Genomic DNA, 22,698 nt, shown 5'->3' on the forward strand with positions numbered 1-22,698 from the left:
GTTCCAGAGCAACCGCTGGGACCCGCGTGCATTCCACAAAATTCTACGCCATTCGCGTCGCGCATACATGCAATCAGATTTCATGGTTGCATGTATGCTGTATGATTTCATGATTGATTGCAATCAGACAGACGGCGCATAGAAGCATCGATAGATAACATTCTAGAAACATCCGATACGTGTAGAGGTGTACTGCGCTGAGCGATAACATTTCTTAGACGTCAAAAGCGCTCACCCGTAAAAGATAAGCGAGTTCACGTGTCAATACTTCATCAAACGCGTGTTCCTGGTGCTATAGCGTCTTTGTAAACTAGTGAAGTCGCTTGCATAGTGTGATGAAAGTGATCGCCTGTTTCGCGAGTAAGAGAAATTGCGAGAATTGCTTTGCGTCTAGAAGCCGATGTGAAAAAAGAAGAAAGAAACGCAGCAGCTTGTTTTGAAGAGGCAATTCACGTGGTAATATTAAAATGAATTAGTAGGAACGAAGTGGTAAGAATATTGCAGAAATGGAGAATAGGTTATCGATCTTTTTTCTTGCATGAACTCGGGCCTAGAAAGGGGAGTGACGTTTAAATCACAACGATAACGGCGAGCTCGTCGGTGGGCAGTCAATCAAAACCAGAGCCGCTCTCGACCTTCCATTGACGATACATAACGCTGACATTTCACGGTAGCCCGACCGCTTATAGAACGTTCGGTAAGGAGGAAAAATCAAATTCAAGACACCCAGAAATGTGGCGATAACGGTACAGATTCGTGATCACACTGTATATAAAATGCATGCACCGATGTGCGCGGGCGTTGCGACAACTCACGTTTCGTACCAAAATGATAAGACGGCACCTCTGCGGCAAAGAGAGCGAACAAGTTCGCTGTTTCACCCCAAAGACGAGTGCAGATTAGCAACGCATCAGCAAGGTATTAGCAACAGATCAGTAACATATTAGGCAAACTACACGAAGAAAGGTTCGTAGACCGTAGAAATTACAGTAAGCATTCGCTTACTAATTAGCAAGCGTGGTAGTGTCTAGCGCACACAGGCGGAAATGAACAGATCTCGCTCGATGATCGTGAATGCTCGCTGTCACTACGTTGATGTGAGGAAGAGTACAGGCAGAGATAAGCTAACGCTTTGTGCTGCGTCTCGCTGCAACGCCTCTCCGAAACTTGGGATCACGTGACCTCCAGCACTAGGCGGGCCCGGAGACCGCCTGCATGCAGCCACCAGCCATCTCGGCTCGCCCGGTCTTTGCTCCCGCCGGAGTTGACGGTACCCCGTGCGCTCACCCTTCCCCTCCCTCCTTCTCCCGCCTTGCGCGCCTGCTTTGTCACGTGACCTCCAGCAGTGGGACGCACTAAGCCACGTGCCATCCTTCTCGTGTCACACATTCACACGTTCCCCCTCGCATTCGCCGCATACGGCATGCGATAGGGTCTTACCGCACTTGGGCTTTATGCGAAACCTCACGGCGCCGCCGACAGCGACGGCGAGAATTATTTTTGAAGGTCCAAGTATAATTGCAATAGCAATAAAATGTAACGGCAACAAATTACGCGGCAGTGTTATAGACCCTACTCACTGTTTCTACATTTGTTTTCCCCGCACAGGCACATTCTTGGGGAGTTACTTCAATAGTTATGTATCAGACTTCTTTGAGTCTACTTTCATACAGGCCGCACCGTCTTATGTTACATTGTTTTTTGCACCACCCTTTTATGTTATCAGAGGGTTATCCGTTTTCTTGCCAAGATTCGTGCGGTATCCTACTGCCCACACGCATAATTTTTGCACACGGCATGGGCACTCAATCTCTGAGTTGCCACATGGCGCGCGCCGTAATTCAGTCAGCCTTGAAGAATTGGTATAGTGGCTTCCACGACGACACCAGGAAATTCAAGTGGTTATGTTCCCCGTTTCGCATGTTTGCTGCACCGGAGGCAGCATGCACGACACCATTTAAGTTGTGTTTTTCTTGTTTCTTTTCATCTCCAAGCGTAACGTGACAGGCTGTGACGTGTCGTTGCCGGAGTTGAATTGTGATGTCAACCCCGTCGACTCGGTAAGGGGTAGCCCTGGCTGTGATAAGCGTAATTTAGCTAAAAAGTATAAAGAATTGCAGGTCCGGAGCATCACTGGGAGCATTTTTTTAGGTAGCGGGTCATCGAGTACCGTTTGGTGTATTGGAAAGTGTTCCGGGGATTGGTAGAGGGGGGGAACACAGCAAGGATTCTGTAAGACGAGGATGACATAAAAACTGACTTAGTGAACTCCATCGATGAAAACTTGCATCCTTTTTCGTTACGACCTTCCGTGGTGGCATAATGGCTTTGTAGTTGCTGTACATATAGCTCGAGGTTGCGGGATGGAATCCAAAGTGAATCCAAAGTGAGATTCATCCGACGACGTCCTTGTCTTTCTGCGCCGCTTAGCGCAGCAGTTTTCTTAGTTGGTGCCGTCGCAAGCGAAGCAGTATGGCGGCGTGTGAGCGCTGCTTTTGCACGTTGAAGCGGCACTCCGTAGGCGACGAGACGTTGCAAGCTAATCGGGCGCGAAAGACAAACCACGTGCGGAAACCACGTCGTCACCTCAGCAGAAGGCCTACGCCACCTACACCAGGCTACACCGCGTTGAAGCCTCCGCTGCGCTGAGAATACCGAGGCGATCACGGTCGGCGCTCGTTAGCGTCATGATGCAGCGCTTCGCTTCACCGTTCATAGATGGAGGTGCCATCCCTGTCAAGAGAGAGAGAGAAAGAGAGCGTAATTGACGCATTCGCGCCGACGTCAGATCCGTTACTGAAATTTGATGGTGAACCCCGGCATGAAATACTTTCGGGTTAACAGTTTTTATTCACACATGTATACGTATAGCTATATTCCTACAAAAACGACATGCGGTGTTCGTTACTGCGTTTATTTATTCGTTCGTTTAAAAAGAGGCGTGTCGAAATACAGCACGAACGGTTTTCATACATATCACATCACTTACCTAGAAGTCAACGTTCTTAAGCGATGTTGCCGCTTTCAAATAGACTACTTTCATTGGTACTACGAGGACGGCACTCGCACTACAAGTTCCCATACCTTTACTGGTGACTGCTTGTGTATTGCACTTTTGATGCCACAAAAAATAGGCGTCCACGCATGCAGGCGTAGCTCACTTTGAAGCATTCGTTGAAACTGTTATTTCACGAGTTAGAAGTGTAACGGGGATAAGCATGATTGAGCAACACCCTCGTTTTTAGAAGCCGTTGTGCCTGCACTTCATAGTGGCCCTAACTCGGGGAAGGTCGGCTTTGTAGCATTCAAGGTAGATTCGTGGATAAGTTTGATCTACAGGTCACTCAGTTCGTACGATGAAAGAATAGCTTTCCTTTTACAAAACTGTCATTTCCGCAGTTCCAAGTGTCACGGGGGGAAGCATGCTTCAGCAACGCCCTCGTTTTTTACACGCTATTGTGCCTGCAGTTCAGAGCGGCCAAGACGTAATGAAGTTCGGCTTTGTAGCATTCGCAGTAGGCTTGAGAAGTTCACTTCCTCCCCCCCCCCGCCCCCAGGTTCGCAGATAACCCACTATGTACGACAAGAGAATGGCACATATGTTACTATCGCTCATCAGTTTGGCGCTGGCCTGGCATCCAGTCTGAGAGAAACTGACGTGCTCTCGCGCTAGAGCTCTCTGACGGAGTTTCGCTCGCATTCGTCGCCGAAACGTGAACTAGCTCCGCGAGACTCACGTACTCTCGCGCGAGAGCATTGTGACGTATGAAGATTGCGGGCACAGGGCCGTGGTTTCTGTGCCAGACGGCCAAATGAGGCGTCGTCGAGGCGGACAACAGGGATACAGAAAGAGAACACCACCTTTGATGAGTCGTGAATATGCGCTTGAATAGGGTGCATGCGGGAAGCGTGTAACACCAAACCACGCTCGTTCGCTTCGCAGGAATCACACGGACGCTTTACACAGGTGGGGATAAAACGTGTATTTCGGCAGTTTTCGTTGTTGTCGCTGCAAAAACGAAGTTGCGCAAACCCACTTGTGAGGTACACAAAGTGACACGGTTATAACTCGCTTCTCCCGTCTTTTCTGTCCCACTTGGACAGCGCGGACGCACGCCAACGCTTGCTGCAATTCATAAAACACAACGGTGAGACAACGTCAGAGATATGCCAGGAAATTCTGGCAACCAGTCCCAAACTTTTGTGTTTCTGTAGCTTGATGGAAGCACGCTTATCATTTGCATTGTGATTGAAATTATCCGTGTCTCACAGGAAGAACAAACCGTGAATGAACAACGAAAATGTTTGAGCGGAGCGAGCATATTTCATTCACGGTTGTCTCTGTTTCCTGTGTGTTGAGATGTGGGAATCACGGTGCACTGTCATTGGAGCCGAGATCTCTTATCTTCTGTCTTGTCTAAAGCGAACACCATTCTCGAACTAGGTTCCTGAAGCATATTTTTCAATGTAGCTTTCACAATCCATCAAAGCCTCAAGAATTAAGAGTACAATCTGCAAGGATTTGGTACAGAGAGTAAGTCTTTTAAATAAATTGAACGCTTAGCGATAAACAATATGCGACGCTATTGATCATTACTACTTTTCTGCGACACCAGCGCCCCACGTCATGTTTCCCAAAGTGTTGTGTTCGACCTTCCGCGCCTTTGCTACACGGCGACGCGGGCAAGTACGTGACGTTGCGCCGCCTGTGCCCGGTTTGGGTATGGAAGCCCGAGTATCTATTGGACCACGCCGTTCCTTGACATCAGCACGAAATCCGTGCGGTGGCTCTTCAACAGGAGGTCCGGCTCCGCAAGTTTGCGCAAATTTCTCGGGCCAGGTTCGCGCCTGCCGTGGCAGTACAGCGGCCACGTTAGGCTTAACTTAAGGCGTAGTTAGCGTCGTGTCGCATTCCGCTGCGCCTTTGCGCAAGAAACGGCATTTGAGAGGAAATGATCACAAAGCTATGCTGACCCGAGGTCCATCGTAGGAGTAATGGACAGGATACACAGGCGACCGTTCCCAAGATGTTTCGTTATTAACTAAACTTTGCCAGTGATATGTTCCTTATAATAACTTTCGGCCACATGTTACTCTGCTGAATATAAAGTAGTCAGCGCTACTGGCTTATTCACTTTATAGTAGACATGAGGCTACCATAGGCTTCAGTGTATCATTATGTTTGTGTCAACCATCCCGAGCACCTACCAGGCACCAGAAAAGGGACGATAGAGGACGATTAAGACGCGAGTAAGGAAGTGCAAGTTTTCAGCCCTTGTCACGTGTCGTCATGCCGCCTTGATGGTCATGTTAAAGTGTACTAGAACTTCTACATGGTCTAGCATTATGTAGAATACTAGAACACTATAGTCACATGTATATCCCAAAATTAAATTACGGAGTTTTACGTGCCAGAACCACGATCTGATTATGAGGTACGCCGTAGTGGGGGATTCCGGATTAATTTTGACCACCTGGGGTTCTTTAACGTGCACCTAAATCTGTGCATACGGGTGTCTTTGCATTTGACACCCATGGAAATGCGGCCGCCGCGACCGGGATTCCATCCCGTGACATCGTGCTTAGCGTGCAGCGCAACCCCCATAGCCACCAAGCAACCACGGCTGGCCATGTATGTTTCGGTGCGCTATAGTGACGTTTCCGTCATCGTCGAGTCCCCCTCATTGCATTCGTATCATTGCCATGCCGTCTACCGTAACATGTCGACCATAATTGGCGTGTTAAAGACCAAACACCGTTAGTGACGTCAGCATGCATGCTTCGGAAGTGTTTCAGTGTGTCGGTTTGATTTCTGTGATCCACCTAAAGTATTCGAAAACGCTTACTTGAAAATCATCTTATGGTTTCTACTTATTGTTTCCTTGCTTTCTTTTTTTCATTTCTGAGAGCATGTTTTAACGCAGTGGCCGATTGATTTTTAACGTATTGGATGTAGAATCGCATGCGTTCAATGATGACGTGTTCGTGTCGTTGTAGCGTCAATGTACACTCGTGAGGTAGCAGTCGTAGTGTGATAACATCGATCGCCAGTTTCGCCCTTAAGTGAAAGTACAAACACTGATTTATGTCTAGAAGCCACTGTGAAAAAAAAGGAAAACCGAAAAGCAGCAGCATGCCTTGAAAGTGCAGTACACGCGGTAATATTATAACGAAATAGTGACAATGAAGTGGTAGAAATAGTTACAGAAATGGGGAATAAATTAACTAATCTTTTTTGTTGCACGAGCTTGGACCTAGATTAGAGAGCAAATTTTAACTTACAACGATAACGGCGAGTACCGTCGGCGGGGGTTTAATCTTAACTCGAGTGGATCTCGACCGGCCGTTATCTACACATGACGTAGACACTTCCCGATGCCGTGCAGCACGGTGACTGTTCGGTAAGGAGGGACGATTGAGTTGAAGGCACGCAGAGATGGGGCGTTAACTACACGGATTCGCGATCCTCCTATGTAAAAAGAAATGCAGGCGCCGACGTGTGAAGGTAATGCGACAACTCATGCTTGGTACCGAGACGATAAGACAGGGCATCAGCGGCAATGAGAGCGAACAAATTCGCAACTTCGACGGAAAGGCGATTCCCTCGTTGCGCGCGATCAGCAGTAAATTAGAAAACTACACGAAGATTCGTAGTTTTATAGGCCGTGTAAATTGCAGTAAGCATTTGCGTACTGACTGCATTAGCAGGCGTGGTGGTGTCTAGCGCACACAGGCAGGAATTAACAGATCTCACTCTATATGATCGCGAACGCTCGCTGTCTCTAACGCTGGCACCAGGAAGAGTGCAGGCCGAGGTGAGCGAACACTTCGTGCTGCATCTCACTTCAACGCGTCTCCGAAACTTGAGATCACGTGACCTCCAGCACCAGGCGGGCCCGAAGACCGCAGCGCATGCAGCCACCATCCATCTCGGCTCGCGCGGCCTTTGCACCCGCCGGAGTCGACGGTATCGCGCGCGCTCACCCCCTAGTCGCCCGCTTTGCGCGCCTGCTTTATCACGTGACCTCCAGCATTGGGCGTGCACTAAGCCACGTGCCATCCTTCTCGTGTCACATGCTCCCACGTTCCTCCTCGCATCAGCCGAATACGGCGTGCGGGGCGCGATAGGGTCTTATCGCACTTGTACTTTATGCGGAACCTGACGGCGACGCCGACAACGACGGCGAGAATTAATTTTTAAGGTCCATTATAATCGCAATCGCAATAAGATGTAAAGCAAACAAATCCCGCTGCAGTATTATGTACGCTACTCGCTGTTTTTATATCTTCTTCAAAAGAGCTAGATTCTTGGGGAGTTACATTGATAGTTAGTTACATGGTAGCAGACTTTTTTTTGTATACTTTGGTAAAACCCGTAGCGTTTTATCTGAGTTCCTTTATTGCACGAACCTTTACTGTTATCAGAAGGTTGTCCGTTTGCTTGCCATGATTCGCGCGTTATCCTACTGCCCGCACTCGTCCTTTTCCCACGCGGCAGAAGCACTCGATCTCTGAGTTGCCACAAGCCGCACACCTTACTTCAGTCAGCCTTGAAGAATCGGTGTAGTGGATCCAACGACTACGCTCGGAAATTCAAGTGGTTTTGTTCATCGCTTCCCATGTTTGCTGCACAGGCGACGGCAAATCATTATGTAAGTTGTTTTTTCGTTTCCTTGTCATCTGGAAGTGCAACGGAAGAGGCTGTGACTTTCCTTGCCGGAGTTCAGTTGTTATGTCAACCACAGCCACCGGGTTAGGTTAAGCTCTGGCGATAATAACTCATAGTTGTTAATAATTATAATCGGTATAATGGCATAGTGGCTTTGGTGTAGCTCTGGTAAGCCAGAGGTTGCGGGATCAAATCCCGGCCGCGGCGGCCACATTTCGAAGGGGGCCGCAATGGAAACACCCATGCGCCGTGCAATTGATGCACGTTAAGGAAATTCAGGCTGTCATAATTAAGCAGGATAACCCATTACGGCTTGCCTCATAATCCCAGTCATGGTTTTGGCACGTAAAGCCACAGAAATGAGTTTAATTTTTTTTTCTTTCGTTTTGACCAGGGCTGATCTTGTTGAACACCGCGAAACGCGACAAAGATCGGCAAAAAAAAGCTTGTGTGTGTGTGTGTGTGAGGGGGAGGAGGCCAGACATGCGCCGACTCCCGAGTAGTTTTTATTTTTCAAAAGTGCGCACATATATACATGAGCAGCTGCGCGATTTCATAATGACCCAGATATGTTTGGGCTAGTGAGACGTCACAAGCTCAAAATACAAAAGGCATGAAGTTTTCACTTGGCGCACATGACTGGGCGTGCATCTGAAGAGTGAAAGCTTAGACATACGACAAAGGTATGAGAGAGTTACCAACAGCTCTTGCATTTTCTATCGCTAGAGCTTCTGTAATAATTATAAAGAAGAACTGGATCTATACGTGTCGTTGCAATTTCAAGTGTACAGGCAATTTGCCACTTCTCCAACCGCTCAAGTAGGTTCTCCCATAACTGCGCATCTGCACTCGTGATACAATCATGGCAGGCCCGTATACCGATTACGGAAGAGAGAGTGAAAAAAACGTAATCGAATGAAGCGGTTTTGAAGCGGTCTCCATCCATCAACTTGCTAAAAAAATGCAATCTTTAAAATGTGGTGGCATGATTTCAACAGCGCTGACGGGAAACACGAAATGACTGTGACTAATGAGAAATGCTGGGTACCCGCTCGCTATGACGCTGGCGTCGTGCGCTAGACTAATGAAAGAACTTAAAAAGGATAAAGGACAATGCACAAAGAATCAAAGGCAGAATGATGTAGCTTACAAGGCTTCAGTGATTCCGTATGTGCACGGCCTTTCACACAGACTTAAAAAGGTGGCTGGCAGTTACGCAGTAAAAGTGGTATTTTCGGCAAAAAAAACAAAATAGGTAGTATGTATTCTAAGGTTAAAAATAGGTTCGAAAGTGAGGATTATGTAAAGAAAGAATGTAGTGTTAAACAATCGTGCAAGAACAAATTCGTTGATTGCGCGAAGAACGTTGTTTACCAGATTCCTATGACGTGTGAGCATGTGTATGCAGGGCAGACTGCGAGATGTATTAACACGAGGTTAAGGGAACACTTGTCCAGTCTGAAAGGTCGCCCTAGTACGCATTTGGCAATGCATTGCCAAGAACATGATTTCTCACCTTGTCGTAGTAGCACCGACATTTTGTATACGCATAGGAACCAAACCGCGAGGGAAATTGTGGAAGCACACGGGATTGAAAAACAAAAAGAAAAATGCATCAACCATCCTTCTACCATCACACCTTTAACGCATTTTATTGTAAGTGGCTTCATGCACCTTACTGTTTTTATGTTGACCGGGTGGCTTTCGTACACGTCTTTTTATCACAAGTGTTATAAGTACTATCGACGTTCTCTCTTCACTTGATCGCGCAGATCTGCGGGTATCATATGCGCAATAGGCGTGCTCGGTCGACTAGATCGCGCAGATCTGTGGGTATTTAGGCAGGTGGTGGTTCAAAACTAGAAGCGGTTGTTAGAAAGCGCTCGTCCTTCGTTGCTCCTGTTCTTCGTCCCTGTTTGTTAGCGCACAAAAACTTTTAAGATGAATCTGTTCCAACTAGGCCGACGTGCAGTTATGCTTACATATTAGCAGCCTTACTTAAAGACGTCTACACTTGCCGGCAACTTTCTTTGGCAATGAAGGTAAAGCTACGGGGGCGGAGCTTATGCTCATGTTTTACCTCCCCAAGTACTCCGCCAGCGTTTGACCGTGCTTTCGGTTTCTCGGAACAGACGCTGAATCGACGCGGCTTCCACGTGCGTCCGTTTCCCGTTTGCCCAGACGCGGAAGAGGTAGGCCGCAAAATAAAAAAAATGGCTGTGGCTTAGGTTAGGTTAAGCCCAGGATGCGAAGCATACTAGCCTTTATTTTAGTTGTTGAACCACTGTTTAGCTTGGTGAACTGCTGTTGCTTGGCTATATTTGGTTCGGCTAGACGAAGAAACAACTCATGCATTACTGCTTCGCCTTCAAGAGTGGAACGCGACAGCGTTCCCGTCGACCCGCCAAGGGGTGTAAGACGGGCTACAGGGCAGCGACTACGCGCCCCGCATTGAACGCGGTGAGCGTCGAGCAAAGCAGCGTTCGGCGCGGCAACGAAATGTGCGCCTGAGCAAGAGACGCACGCCTTAGAAACAGCTCGTTTCTAAGGCAACACCGCATTCACTAAGGCGCTTTTGTACCGCTTTGAAGCATCGTACTCGTGGCTCAGTGGTAGCGTCTCCGTCCCACACTCCGGAGACCCTGGTTCGATTCCCACCCAGCCCGTCTTGCAAGAGTTGAGCCAAAGCCACTTCTCCTCTGTCGTGACGTCACGATGTCACGTGGTTTCAAGGCGACACCGCCGCGCCTGAGGAGCTGGGTTGAGCTCTCGTAACATGCTTCGCATAATAAACCTTTACATTCTGTGGTGTGTTTTGTCCCATTTAACTGCTGCTAAAAAGTATGTTTTCTCTGCCGGAGCGTAACGTGGATTCAGAAGCGCTTTCTCTTGTGCGCGCTTTGCCTCCGTATAGCTTTCCCTTTACTGCCACAGAAAGTTGCCCATGAGTACACATGTTTTCGCAATGCAGAATTGCGCTGTGGATGCCGTTAAATTTCGCTGAAAAAGAATTTCCCTTAACTCTGCGTGTAAAAATCGGTAGTATACTATTGTGAATACTATACTAGTATACTATTGTGAACTTTTTTACAAGATTTGTTGAGGCTGGCGAGGAAAACAAATAGTATATGTATAAGCGCGATGTTTACGGGTCTGTAAATCTGCATCAAAGCCAGATATGGCACTTCTGTGAAGCGCTCCTGTTAGAGGATCTCATGCGGACAAACTATACGTGAGTTTGCCGCTTACGCGGAAATGTCAGTGTTATACTAGGTTTTCGGGAAAGTCCTGCTCACAAATTAGCGATCTATTTTAGAACGGTGTACAGTATATCACCTTAGCACCCTTGGTATATATTATTAGGTGAAGTTTACATAACTGTAAAATTGGTTCTTTATTGCTGAACAACAACAACAAAAGACGAACTTCAGTTTGGCCTAGTTGTTGCAATGCCTGTCGCTGCGCACCTCTCTTTAAGGAGATAGAGATTCTGGGAAGAAGCCATGACCAGACTGGCACGCGAACTGATCGAGGCATATCACATAAAAAGGAAAGGCCAAGACTGTGTTAGTGACACTTCCGGTGGCTTGTTTCAATCGGAGATAGATTTAATTGATAATTGGTTGACCCGCCAGGCTGATGAGTGTTCTTGCTTGCTGCGTTCTGCGCATGTTGTATTTGTCTATATATGCCCGCGGTCTGCCGTGAATAAACCAGTTGAAAGTTTACCGCACGTTTTCTCGCTGGAACATTAAAAAAAAGCAGCCTTAACAGCAATTGAGGAGAGAAACCAAAGAAAAACAAATCGCGGAACTTAGGTTGAAATATAGTGTGAGGTGTACCATTGGCAAGCAGCTGGTAAAGCAGGCAGCTGGCTAACAAGCCCTCTCATGCTAACTCATGGCTGCGAGACTGCCAAATTTCAGGCCCTCGCTTACTATACCATTCATATGCTGTCTCCCCCTCCTCGCCCAAACTTTGTGATATACAAAAAAATAAATAAAAATAAAAAGAGACAGGCTCAGTTTAATTTGGCCATACATCGTCGGATCCCACACTTACCTCACCCTCGCAGATTTCCGCTTCGTTCATCCGGGTCACCGTAAGAGAGGGTGAGTCGGAAATTCTCGTTTTCATTCCTCGTTAGCGTGACTTCGTGAACCGAAACAGTCAGAACCGCTGCATTAAATTCGAGCAACCATGCGCCTTCTCCGTGCTGCTTTATTCGCCAATCTGGTTAGGTACAGCCTGCACTGTTTTTTCAGTCACTGCCTTTTCTTAACCCTGACCTCAATCGATCGTATGGTTTCGCTAAGTCCCTGAGGTCGTGATGCAATTAAAATTGTTTGCTGTACTCACGAGAAAACAAAGAAGAAGAATAACAGGCACCCTTCCGCCTTGGCGCGGGTGAGATCAGCCTTAAAATGTGGTGCAGTGCCGCCTTGTTCTTTCAGTTTGAGTATGTAGTACTTCAGTGTGAAAATGTGTAGCCTCATCGTCCTACTACAAAGTGCGCCCTAAACATCAGGTTACATCAGTGTTGGTGAACTCGACCCAGTGCGGCTGCACCGTCATTGGAGCCAGAGCCTCATATCCTCCGCTAGCGTGTTATCTAAACCAAACATCATCCTCGGACTACTTTCCTCAAGGATATTTTTGAATGTAGTTTTCTCAATGTGCAGCAACCTCGCGAACTAAGAGCAAACCTGAAAGAATTTGGCGCATAGAGTAATTCTTTTATATAAGTATGCCGTGAACTCTTAGCAATAAAGAATATGCGAAGCTAGTGATCATTACTGCTTTCGTGTGAAGCCTCCGCCTCGTTTCATTAATGGCACAGCGCGCAAGTCGACCTGTCCGGTTCGACTACGGGAGCCGAAGAATCCCTTGGACGCGGCCGTTCCTTGAAATCAGTACGGAATCCGTGAGGCGGCTAGGAGCTCCGGCTCCGCAAAGTTATGCAATGTTCCTCGCGACAGATTCTCGCCCGCCGAGGTAGCACAGCAGCCATGTTAGGCTTAACTTCCGGCATATTTAGCGTCGTGTCGCGTTCCGCTGCGCCTTTACGCAGCAAACGGGACTTGAGAGAAAATTGTCGCAGGCATACGCTGGCCCGAGATTCGTCATCGGAGTGGTGGACACAACACAAATGCTGATGCACCTTGTTTAACTAAACTGTACTAGTTAGTATGTTTCTGATCGACAACCTTTGGTCACACGTTGCTTTGCTCAATTGACGGTTGTCAATGCTATCGGCGTAATCACGTTGTAGTAGCCATGAGGCTGTAATCGGTTTCAGTGTATGCGTACAATTGTGCCAACCAACCCGAGTGCTTCCAGGCGCACCAGAAGAGGGACGATATGGGACGATGAACGCGTGAGTAAAGAAGTGCAAGTTTGCAGGCGTTTTCACGTGTCGTATTCGTCACGTTGCTGTCGCGCTGTCTTGCTTGTCATGTTTCCGTCGTCGTCGCTCCGTCATTTATTTCAGTCGTCGCTTTTTTATGCCCTCTACTATGACATGTCGACGATAATTTATGACGTCATGACCAAACGCCGTTGTTCACTTCAGCGTGCGTGCGTCGGAAGTGTTGATAGTGTGTCCACTTGATTTCTTTCATCCGTATTGACTACTGAAAACGCTTATGCTATGTTCACACTATGGTCGTAACGCGCGTAACAGCTCTTTTGGCGTATCGAACGTAACGGCTGTAAAAAACGTTACGGCGGTTAAGCCGGCACCTTTGTTCACATTTACTGCTGCTTAAATTACGGCTTTTACAACAGGCCAATCAATTTGGAGCTGCAGAATTGACGTCACCAGCGGTCCAATATGGCTCCTGCCAGCATGCGAGCGCTGGCCGAGATCGAAGAAATTCATGCTCAAAACAAACTTATAGTCATGTATTCAATCGCCCAAAGACGACGAAGGCGACGCAGAAAGGTTTGAGTGCGGCAAGTATTTCTCGACAGGGCCGTGGACGGCGATTTTCACAACCTTTTCGCCAAGCTCCGAGTTGGTGACGCTGCGATATTTCATAACATCATGCGCATGTCGCCCTAGCAGTTCCGCTTCCTTGAAAACCCAATGAGACCACTCATCGAAGTTCGCAGCACGCATCTGCGGCCATCGATTTCCTCGGCTTATAAACCAGATGAACTGAAAACAGTCTCGCAAGGCGCACTGCAAAAATTTTCATGAACACAGCCAATCGTGCGCACGGAATGGCGGAATGGCACTTCCCGCGCCCGGAGCTGTCTGCAGACGGGAGGACGGAAGTGTCGTCACCGGTTGTTGAAAGCCGAAAGCTTATCGGTCATTGGCTGTGTCGCAACGGTCGTAACATAACATTCGTAAATGTTGCCGACCCTTTAACATTCTCACCCACGATTTTTGCGAGAATTGCGCACGTTGGTACCTTTACGTTCGCAGTCTGAACTAGAGGCATACGCTTGTTGCGCTTCCGCTTACGTATGTTACGAAAAATCGGCGCCTTGTTAGATATGGAGCTGGTTCCTGCGATTACTTCGAGTTCCCCAGACCACATCGGATTTCAGCACAGCTAATTGAGGAATGCAAAAGCAGGAAAGCGCATTCCAGAGAAGCGGCCGAGCAAACAAGTTTAAGGCAACAAGTTTACGTGCCAACAAGTTCGTGCGCCGCCGGGATTAGCAGGTGGGCATCCGACAATGAAGCAGGTGCAGCCCTCCCCTTCTCATTGTTCGAAGTGCATTGCCAGTCTGCGAGGCAAGACCGGAGCAAGCCGCCAGGTGTGACACCACGACACGGGCGCCTACCATTGACTGAAAGTGGCGTCATCGGAGTGGACTCTCCCATTGGTCAAACATGACGTGACTTGCAGTGCTCGAAGGGTTTATAAGAAGCCCTCCAGAGAGACCTGAGCATTCTGGGACATGCCCTGATTCCCTGTTTCACCTCTCTCGAACTTCTTGCCGCGGGCCGCAGCGTCCGAGTTGCTGCCGGCCCGTAATGTCTGTACGACTGTTAATTGACGCTCTCGTCCCTGTACATAATGTAGAATAAATACTCCCAAGTTTTTGGGTTTCCATCCCGACGTCCCGTCCCTCAACCCCTACATCTGGTTGGCAGCGGTAGGATCGCCTCCGAATGCATCAGCTGGTGGCAGCGCTACGTATCAACCTTCGTCGAGACAGATCCTAAGGAACCGGGAAGAGCGAAGAAGAGAGAGCCTTCGTCGAAAGAGGTCCGAAGAGACTGGGAGTATCGAAGAAGGAGCGAGCCTTCGACCCAGGGAGTCCGGAAGGAACCGGGAACAGCGGACAGATGAACCGGATGGCAGAGTGCTGCAACCGTAAGTGAGCGCGTGGTTTTTTTCCTTATGATTCGCCAGACTCAAAGGTTGTGTGTTCAATTTTGATAGTTCTGGGAATCGGGAGTTTGTTGCATTGTGTCTTTGCACAAATTAATTAAGGAAAACAGTTTTAACCACCTGTCGGGGCAGCTGCCATGGATCTTAGAAGGTTGACGAGGTTGGACTTGTTGTTGGTGTGCGACGATTTGGGAGTTGAGGCGGACGAACGGATGGAAACGCCAGCTATCATAAAGGCGATTAACGATAGTGGCAATGATGATGAAAGCATTAAGCTTGCTTGGGAGGTGATACAGGAGCCACGGGAGCGAGAGCGTCGTGTACGTTTGCGAGAGCGTCGTGAGCTTAGGAGTGAGCGTCAGCGTGAAGAACGCGAGAATGAACGGAAGCAGGAGCTTCAAGAACTTACTCTGAGGTGTCAGCGTCACGTACGTGAGAATGAACGCGAACGGGAGTATCAGCAACGTAAGCTTGAGCGTGAGGAAAAGTATGAGAGAGAGAAGGCAGCACTGATCAAAGAGATACAGCATTGTGATCAGTTATTGGCACAGAAACAACGGCTGTCTGAGAATTCTGTAGGTAGTACAGAGCGAAAGGATGCGGAAGCATCGAGCGGATTTTTGCCAGAAGCCGACGAAAAGAGTAGTGCCTGTGAGATTGGCTGCAGATTCATAAGTGAAGGGAAAAGGCTAGCTGCTAACGATGCCTTAGTGGCAATAGAGGCCGTTAAAGACCAGAGTGAGAGCGACGAGGTGCTGTGCCAACAGATGACTGTGGAGACAGCTAGGCCAGCTGCGAACAAATTGGCACAGTTACCGAGCGTGCGCGTCGCTGGTAAGGTTAGCGAGGTTGCTAGCGAAGAAAAGGGTACTTCTGACCCGACAGAAGCGAGCACCCATGTCAGGCCAGAGGTGCGTGCAGAAATGAAGTGCGAGCTGAGCGATGCAGTTGAGAATAGTTGTCGGGGTGGCGAGCTCCGTAGCTCACGAGAGAACAACTGCATTGTTCAGGGATCGGTGCGGCTCTCCGCCAGTCTAGATAGCCTAGATAGGAATGGTTCAGTTATTAATCATTCGGACTGTGCGCGTGAGACAGCGATCGATACCGACGGGCTGTGTGCCGATGCACAGCGTGAGCTGGGCAATGTAGCAGAGGGCAGTTCGCAAGAGTGTGAGTTGTCTAACTCGAGTAAAGCCTGCTGCATTGTGCCAGAGTCGGTTGAGCTGTCCGCCAGTCGAGGCAGAGCGAGTGTTGATTTTAGTGAGAATCACTCAGACTGTGCGGGTAAGAGGCCGATCCGGGCCGACGAAATGTGTACCGGTCAGCACGAGGCACGAGGCGACATGAAAGCGAGTGCAAAGAGAAAGCGCCGTAAAAAGAAGCGCAGTAAAAACCGAAAGTCGGTAACTAATGAGGCGCCGCCAAAGATGGCGAGAAACCCAAATGGGCAGGGCGCGAGGAAGAAGGTGCGGTCGTCAAGGACGATGTTGACGCATCCTAAACGTTCAAACCACCGGTCCAGGGGGGACCGCGAAGAATGTTCTGCACGGACGCGGACAAAGGGCACGAGGCTGTTAATCTCCTCGTCGTTCCGCAGTTCTTTTCATAGCTCAGCGTGCAGTTCGAAGAAACGCGAGGTGGCAGGACGAGACCAGGTGGGGAGTAGCGACGCGGTCAGTCGAGGTCCTGTTGAAAGCGAGGCGGGAGGACGCAAATTGGCAGGAGACCGTAACGTCTTGGGGGAGCTGTTAGTGAATCAGCCCTTTTGTTGTCTCTCGGCAGCCAGAGTAGCTTTCAGACCACGTCCACCCCGGGTTAGGCTCAGAGTATGAGTCAGTCGTAAGCAATCGGGAACGGGAAGCCAAGAGAGCTTCCATAGAAGTGAAATGTTATTTTGTTTTTTATTTTGAGCATCGGAAAGTTTTTCGCGAATTGAGACTGGGATTTCTTTCAACGTGTAAGGTATGAGCTTTGTTTATAATTTGGTTTGAGAAAGCTCCGAGATTTGAAAGATGCGTTTTATGTAAACATGTAGTCTCGCGAGATGCTCATAAATAAGTAGATAGGCTTTTTGTGTGTGTGTGTGTGAGTAACCTGAGGGTCAAGGTTATCGTTGAGAGGCCTATCGTAAAGCGCGTGTGTTATTTAACCTTCTTTCTTTTTAAGTATTTTTGAATTTTGCAAGGTTAAGCGCGTAGGTTTTCAGTGAGTGCATGATTTGCACGGAGGAGCGTTCTTAGTTCCATTAGCGCGTGTCCTGTGTGGACGGAGGGAAGCAGACTTTAGGACTGGGTTGCTAGTGTGTGTGGAGGGCAGCCGTATTCTCACTTCTCTGATAAGTACGCGTGGAACGAGTTATTAAAAGACGCATTATTTTAAGAGTTCTGCGGAGTGTGTAAGTCCCGCAAGTTTAATTGTTCGTTTATGTCACGTGTCCTGTAGGACTTTCAGGAAAGAAACGTGAGTAAGCGTGAATGAAAAGTTTGCCTACAACGCAAGTACGCGTTTTGTTTAGTGACCACAAGGCTAGGGCGCTTGTGATTAGGTACTTGTGAGGTTGACCAGATTGTTCAGTGGCACCATTACGTGCGATAAGTACGCCACTGCGATAGATTGGAAACATGCTGTTCGTGTGGTTAGGCCACTTAAGTTATGTTCGGCTGTTTTCATTTGTCGTTTGCATCGTCAACGATCCTTTTGTTTTGCAACAACAATAGTACTCTGGTCTTGTCGGCAATCGAGGAGAAATGGATAGCTGTTTGGAAGGGTGGTTGGAACTGTTGTCAAAATTGGGGAACTAAAAGATCAGGGTTCATTTTGACGCAGTAATAGCCTGGCGAGTCAGGGGCGAAGAGCCTGCGCTTACACGTGGGGCAGCGCTGTGTTGTTTTGTTTGTTTGACGTTTGTTCTCCAGGGCCAAGGATCCCGAAGTTCGTCAAACGTGGCTCGACCCCAGTACCCTGCAGCTTCTATCAGCGTTCCTCATGGCCAGCGAATTGATTTCACCGGCCATTCAGAACAACCGGGGCGAGGACGAGCTGTTAGATATGGAGCTGGTTCCTGCGATTACTTCGAGTTCCCCAGACCACATCGGATTGCAGCACAGCTAATTGAGGAATGCAAAAGCAGGAAAGCGCATTCCAGAGAAGCGGCCGAGCAAACAAGTTTAAGGCAACAAGTTTACGTGCCAACAAGTTCGTGCGCCGCCGGGATTAGCAGGTGGGCATCCGACAATGAAGCAGGTGCAGCCCTCCCCTTCTCATTGTTCGAAGTGCATTGCCAGCCTGCGAGGCAAGACCGGAGCAAGCCGCCAGGTGTGACACCACGACACGGGCGCCTACCATTGACTGAAAGTGGCGTCATCGGAGTGGACTCTCCCATTGGTCAAACATGACGTGACTTGCAGTGCTCGAAGGGTTTATAAGAAGCCCTCCAGAGAGACCTGAGCATTCTGGGACATGCCCTGATTCCCTGTTTCACCTCTCTCGAACTTCTTGCCGCGGGCCGCAGCGTCCGAGTTGCTGCCGGCCCGTAATGTCTGTACGACTGTTAATTGACGCTCTCGTCCCTGTACATAATGTAGAATAAATCCCTCCCAAGTGTGGTTTTCATCCCGGAGTCCGTCCTCCAAACCCTACAGCCTTACGAACGTAGTCTGAACATAGCATTACTCGAAAATAATTTTATGGTTTCTGCATTATTGTTTTATTTTTGTCGTTTTAGAGAGCGCGTCTCAAAGCAATGGCAGTTTGCTTTTTAACATGCTTTTTAACATGACCTGCAAACTGAGGGAACGATTTGCGGGTCCGTCCTTTGCTGCCGCTATTTATTTCAAAATGCGTCCGCCGAATTAACTGTGGTATTATATCTTCGCTCATGCAAAAACTTTGTAGCCTCAATATTTTGGCAGTACGTTACATTAATGGTGCTTTATGGTTGTGTAATTTTACCGAAATTGAAAATCTAAAAATTTTTTTTCGCATTTGTAAGAAAAAGGAAAGAAAGAAACAGGGGACGTGTTAAAACAATGCAGAGTTTTACCCAGAGCTTAAGAGGCATGCGAAACACCGCATTCCCGAAAAGCAACGTGTTTTGCATGAGTGAAAGCCTGCAACCACTAAATATATATTTGCAGAAATTTCAATTTGTACAAACGTAAAATGTACAGAAAAATTTTATAAATCCTGCTGCGCTTTGGAAAAAGTGGCATATTGTCTGGAACTGTGCCATGATGCTTGAAGATGCTAAGGCTAAAAAGCATTTCAGCTTGACAGAGCATGTAAATATGTTGTTGATTGATTACTTTCGTGATAGCTGCGTTTAGCTTAAAAACACTAACTAGTTTAATATTGTATTACTATATGTACATGAAGAAAATCTCCCTTTCTAGTTCCATCTCAAGTTGACACTGCCTCTCGTGGTGAACTGACGAGGAACTACATGCTATTCATCTGACAGAGATATAGAGTATACATGGTGAGATATTTACGAGACTGCCTTAATATGATTATATTTAGATATGGTCTACCATTGTAGTCATGAAGAAGGAGTGTTTTATTATGTACTAGCTTTGTATGTGGTAACTATCAAGAATATTTGTTTGTGTCCTGCGGCGTCCTGCTGCCGAGTAGCTTCCGTGAAGGTACGAGCACATTTTAGTTCGGCTGCGTAATGTTTTGGGCAGCCAGTGTAGTTGCGACGCGCCCATCTTTAGGAGCGATAGTGGCAGAGTTCACGGCGTGGGCCGCGAACGCGCGAAGGCTTTCTTCTTCACGCTGTTCTGCTGGCGTCTCTCTCGCTAGACCAAAAAAAGATTCGTCCGACGACGTCGTTGTCTTTCTGCGCCGCATAGCGCAGCAGTTTTTTTAGTCAGTGCCATCGCAAGCGAAGCAGTATGGCGACATGTGAGCACTGCTGTTGGAAGTTGAAGCGGCACTCTGTAGGCCACGAGGCGTCACAAGCTAATCGGAAGCAAAAGACAAACCACCTGCGGAAACTGCGTCCTCACCTCAGCAGAAGGCCTACACCGCCTACACCAGACTACACCGCGTGGAAACCTCCACTGCGCTGAGACTATGAAGCGCTCACGGTCGGCGCTCGTTAGCGTCATGATGCAGCGCTTCGCTTCACCGTTCATAGATGGCGGCGCCCTCCCTCGCAAGAGCAAACGCAATTTACGCGTTCGCGCCGATGTCACATCCGTGACGGGAATTTAATGGTGAACCCCGGCAGAAAATACTTTCGGTGAAGAGTTTTTATTCACACGTATATACGTATAGTTATATTCGTACAAAAACGGCGTGTGGTGGTCGGTACTGCGTTCGTTTATTCGTACGTTTAAAAATGCTAGGCTTGTCGAATTACAACATGAACGGCTTTCATACATATCGGCTCACTTACCAAGAGGTCGACGTGTTTAAGCGATGTAGCTGCTTTCAAAGAGACTTCTTTTATCGGAGCTGCGACAATGGTTCTCGCACTACTAGTTCCCATACCTTTAATGGTGATTGCTCGTGTATTGCACTTTTGATGCCACAGAAGAAATGCGTCCGCGCACGCAGGTGTAGCTCACTTAGAAGCATTCGTTGAAACTGTTATTGAAGCATGATTCAGCAACGCCCTTCTTTTTAAAGGCCGTTGTGCCTGTAATTCATAGTGGCCCTGACGTAGAGAAGTTTGGCCTTTTAGCATTCAAAGTTTGACGTACAGGTCACTCAGTTCGTACCATGAAAGAATAGCGTTCCTTTTATGAAACTTGATTTCTGGAGTTGCAAGTGTCGTGGGGGGAAGCATACTTAAGCAACGCCCTCCTTTCTTAGAACCCATTGTTGCAGCAGTTCTGTGCGGCCAGACGTAATGAAGTTCGGCTTCATAGCATTCGCAGTAGGCTTGAGAAGAAGTTCACTCCTCCCCCCCTCCCCCCCCCCCCCCTCCCTGTTCACAGGTAACCCACGTCGTACGACGGGAGAATGGCATCTCTGTTACTATCGTTCAGCAGTTGGGCGCTGGCCTGGCATCCTGTATGAGAGAAAGTGAGGTGCTCTCGCGCTAGAGCTCTCTGACCGAGTTTTGCCCTGGCGTTCGTCGCCGAAACGTCTAGTAGGTCCGTGAGACTCACGTGCTCTCACGCGAGAGCTTTGTGACGTGTGAAGATTGTGGGCGCAGGGCCGTGGTTTCTGTGCCAGACGGCCCGCCGAGGCTCCCTTGACAAGGACACCAGGCAGACAGAAAGGGAAGACCCCGTTGACTGAGTCCTAACCATACGCGGGACTAGGGTGCATGCGGCAAGCGTATAATACCCAACCACGCTCGTTTGCTTCGCAGAAAGCACACTGATGTTTTACACAGGTGGGGATAGAACGTGAAGTTCGGTAGTTTTAAGGCGTAAGCCTTCAATGGCTCCTTGTCAAGGTCATCACGCCGTCAGCAGAAAGTGTGAAAGCTTTCAGGCCTCCTGATTGGTCTCCTATGGTTTTGACTATGAAACAGAACGTAAGAAATTGGCCGATGAACTCAAGTGCAAGACGGCACCACATTCAAGGGCAAGTGATGTCTTGTTACCGCGAGGACATAGGATGGTTAGGAGGGAGGTGCTTCAGCTTCTCCTGAAGTTTCTCCGTGATGCAGGGTTGGGAAGTGAATGCTGAGCAGTATGGGTCGTCGTTGTTCGGAAAACGTGCGACGTATTGGACTTCGAGTCAACTTAATATTGGTGCCTGGTGTTCTTAGGTGTTCTGCGAAGTGTTTCAGACCTCATCGTGGTTGACCGGTGGCACTCAGGCGGAGAAATTGCTGCCAACTTTTGCAAGGCTAAATCTGCCTGCAGCGAGAAGCACCGTCCTCCTCCTCCTCCTCCTTCTTATCGATGAGAACTAGACACGAACAAAAGCAAAGCATTCGCCGCAATGACGCTGAGGCTGCACACTTACTCACCTTTAACAGCATTCAACACTGTGCGAGAGAGCACAGAATATTTGCATAAGTGCGCAACATACCTAATTTCATTCAGATTCACTGTGTCGGTTTTGATGAGCGATGCCGTAAACTTACAGCTTGTTTTATTTTCCGACAGTTGCGACATCACAATTGAGCTAGAGAGAGTGATCGCCCGTTGAAATTTTTCCCACAAACGATGCATTCCTGCATCGACTGCCACTGACACATCAACGAGGCATATTACGGAAAGCGCCTCAATAGTGACTCGAGCCTAAAAAAATAACGTCCTCGGTGTCGTGACGTATTTGTTGCTAGACACAGGTGTGCGCCGCCTGGTTGACTCGCGTGCGTGACGTCACTGTCGTCAAGTGCGGGTGTCGGGGTGGTTCGGCGCCGCACGGGATGACTCATCACATCGAAACGTGTGGCGGCCGTGTGTTCGACGGTGCACCCTGACGTCACTGTCGTCAGACGCTTGAGGTGGCCTCCCGATAGCGCTCTATCTGGCCTGACGTCACTGTCGCGTAGCACGCATGGCGACTGTCTGCTTGGCTGTGGTGTGGCGGCAGTGGTGGCGGCAGTTTACTTTGCGGTATCATGTGGGAAGGATGCCTCGTCTCGCCAAACCAGTGTTTCCCAATGCGCGACGTGGGGCAGCCGCCGGACGCAAGTGGCGCTTAAGAGAGGATGAGCATATACGTCGCATGCATGAGGACGCCGAGGCGCGTCCGAGACCACAG

The 22,698-nt window shown here is 48.6% G+C and overlaps 1 long non-coding RNA gene across 1 annotated transcript in view; it reads left to right on the top strand.

Moving 5' to 3' along the window:
- LOC139060991 (uncharacterized) overlaps positions 1-22,326 on the top strand; it is a 343,869-nt gene extending 321,543 nt beyond the window's left edge. Inside the window, exons 3-4 of the long non-coding RNA XR_011515126.1 lie at positions 19,413-19,498; positions 20,967-22,326. This is a non-coding gene — a long non-coding RNA (uncharacterized lncRNA). The remainder of the gene's footprint in view (positions 1-19,412; positions 19,499-20,966) is intronic.
- Positions 22,327-22,698: the final 372 nt, after the last annotated feature.

The sequence above is a fragment of the Dermacentor albipictus genome, chromosome 6 (assembly GCF_038994185.2).
Source record: "Dermacentor albipictus isolate Rhodes 1998 colony chromosome 6, USDA_Dalb.pri_finalv2, whole genome shotgun sequence".
Taxonomy (NCBI): Eukaryota; Metazoa; Arthropoda; class Arachnida; order Ixodida; family Ixodidae; genus Dermacentor; species Dermacentor albipictus.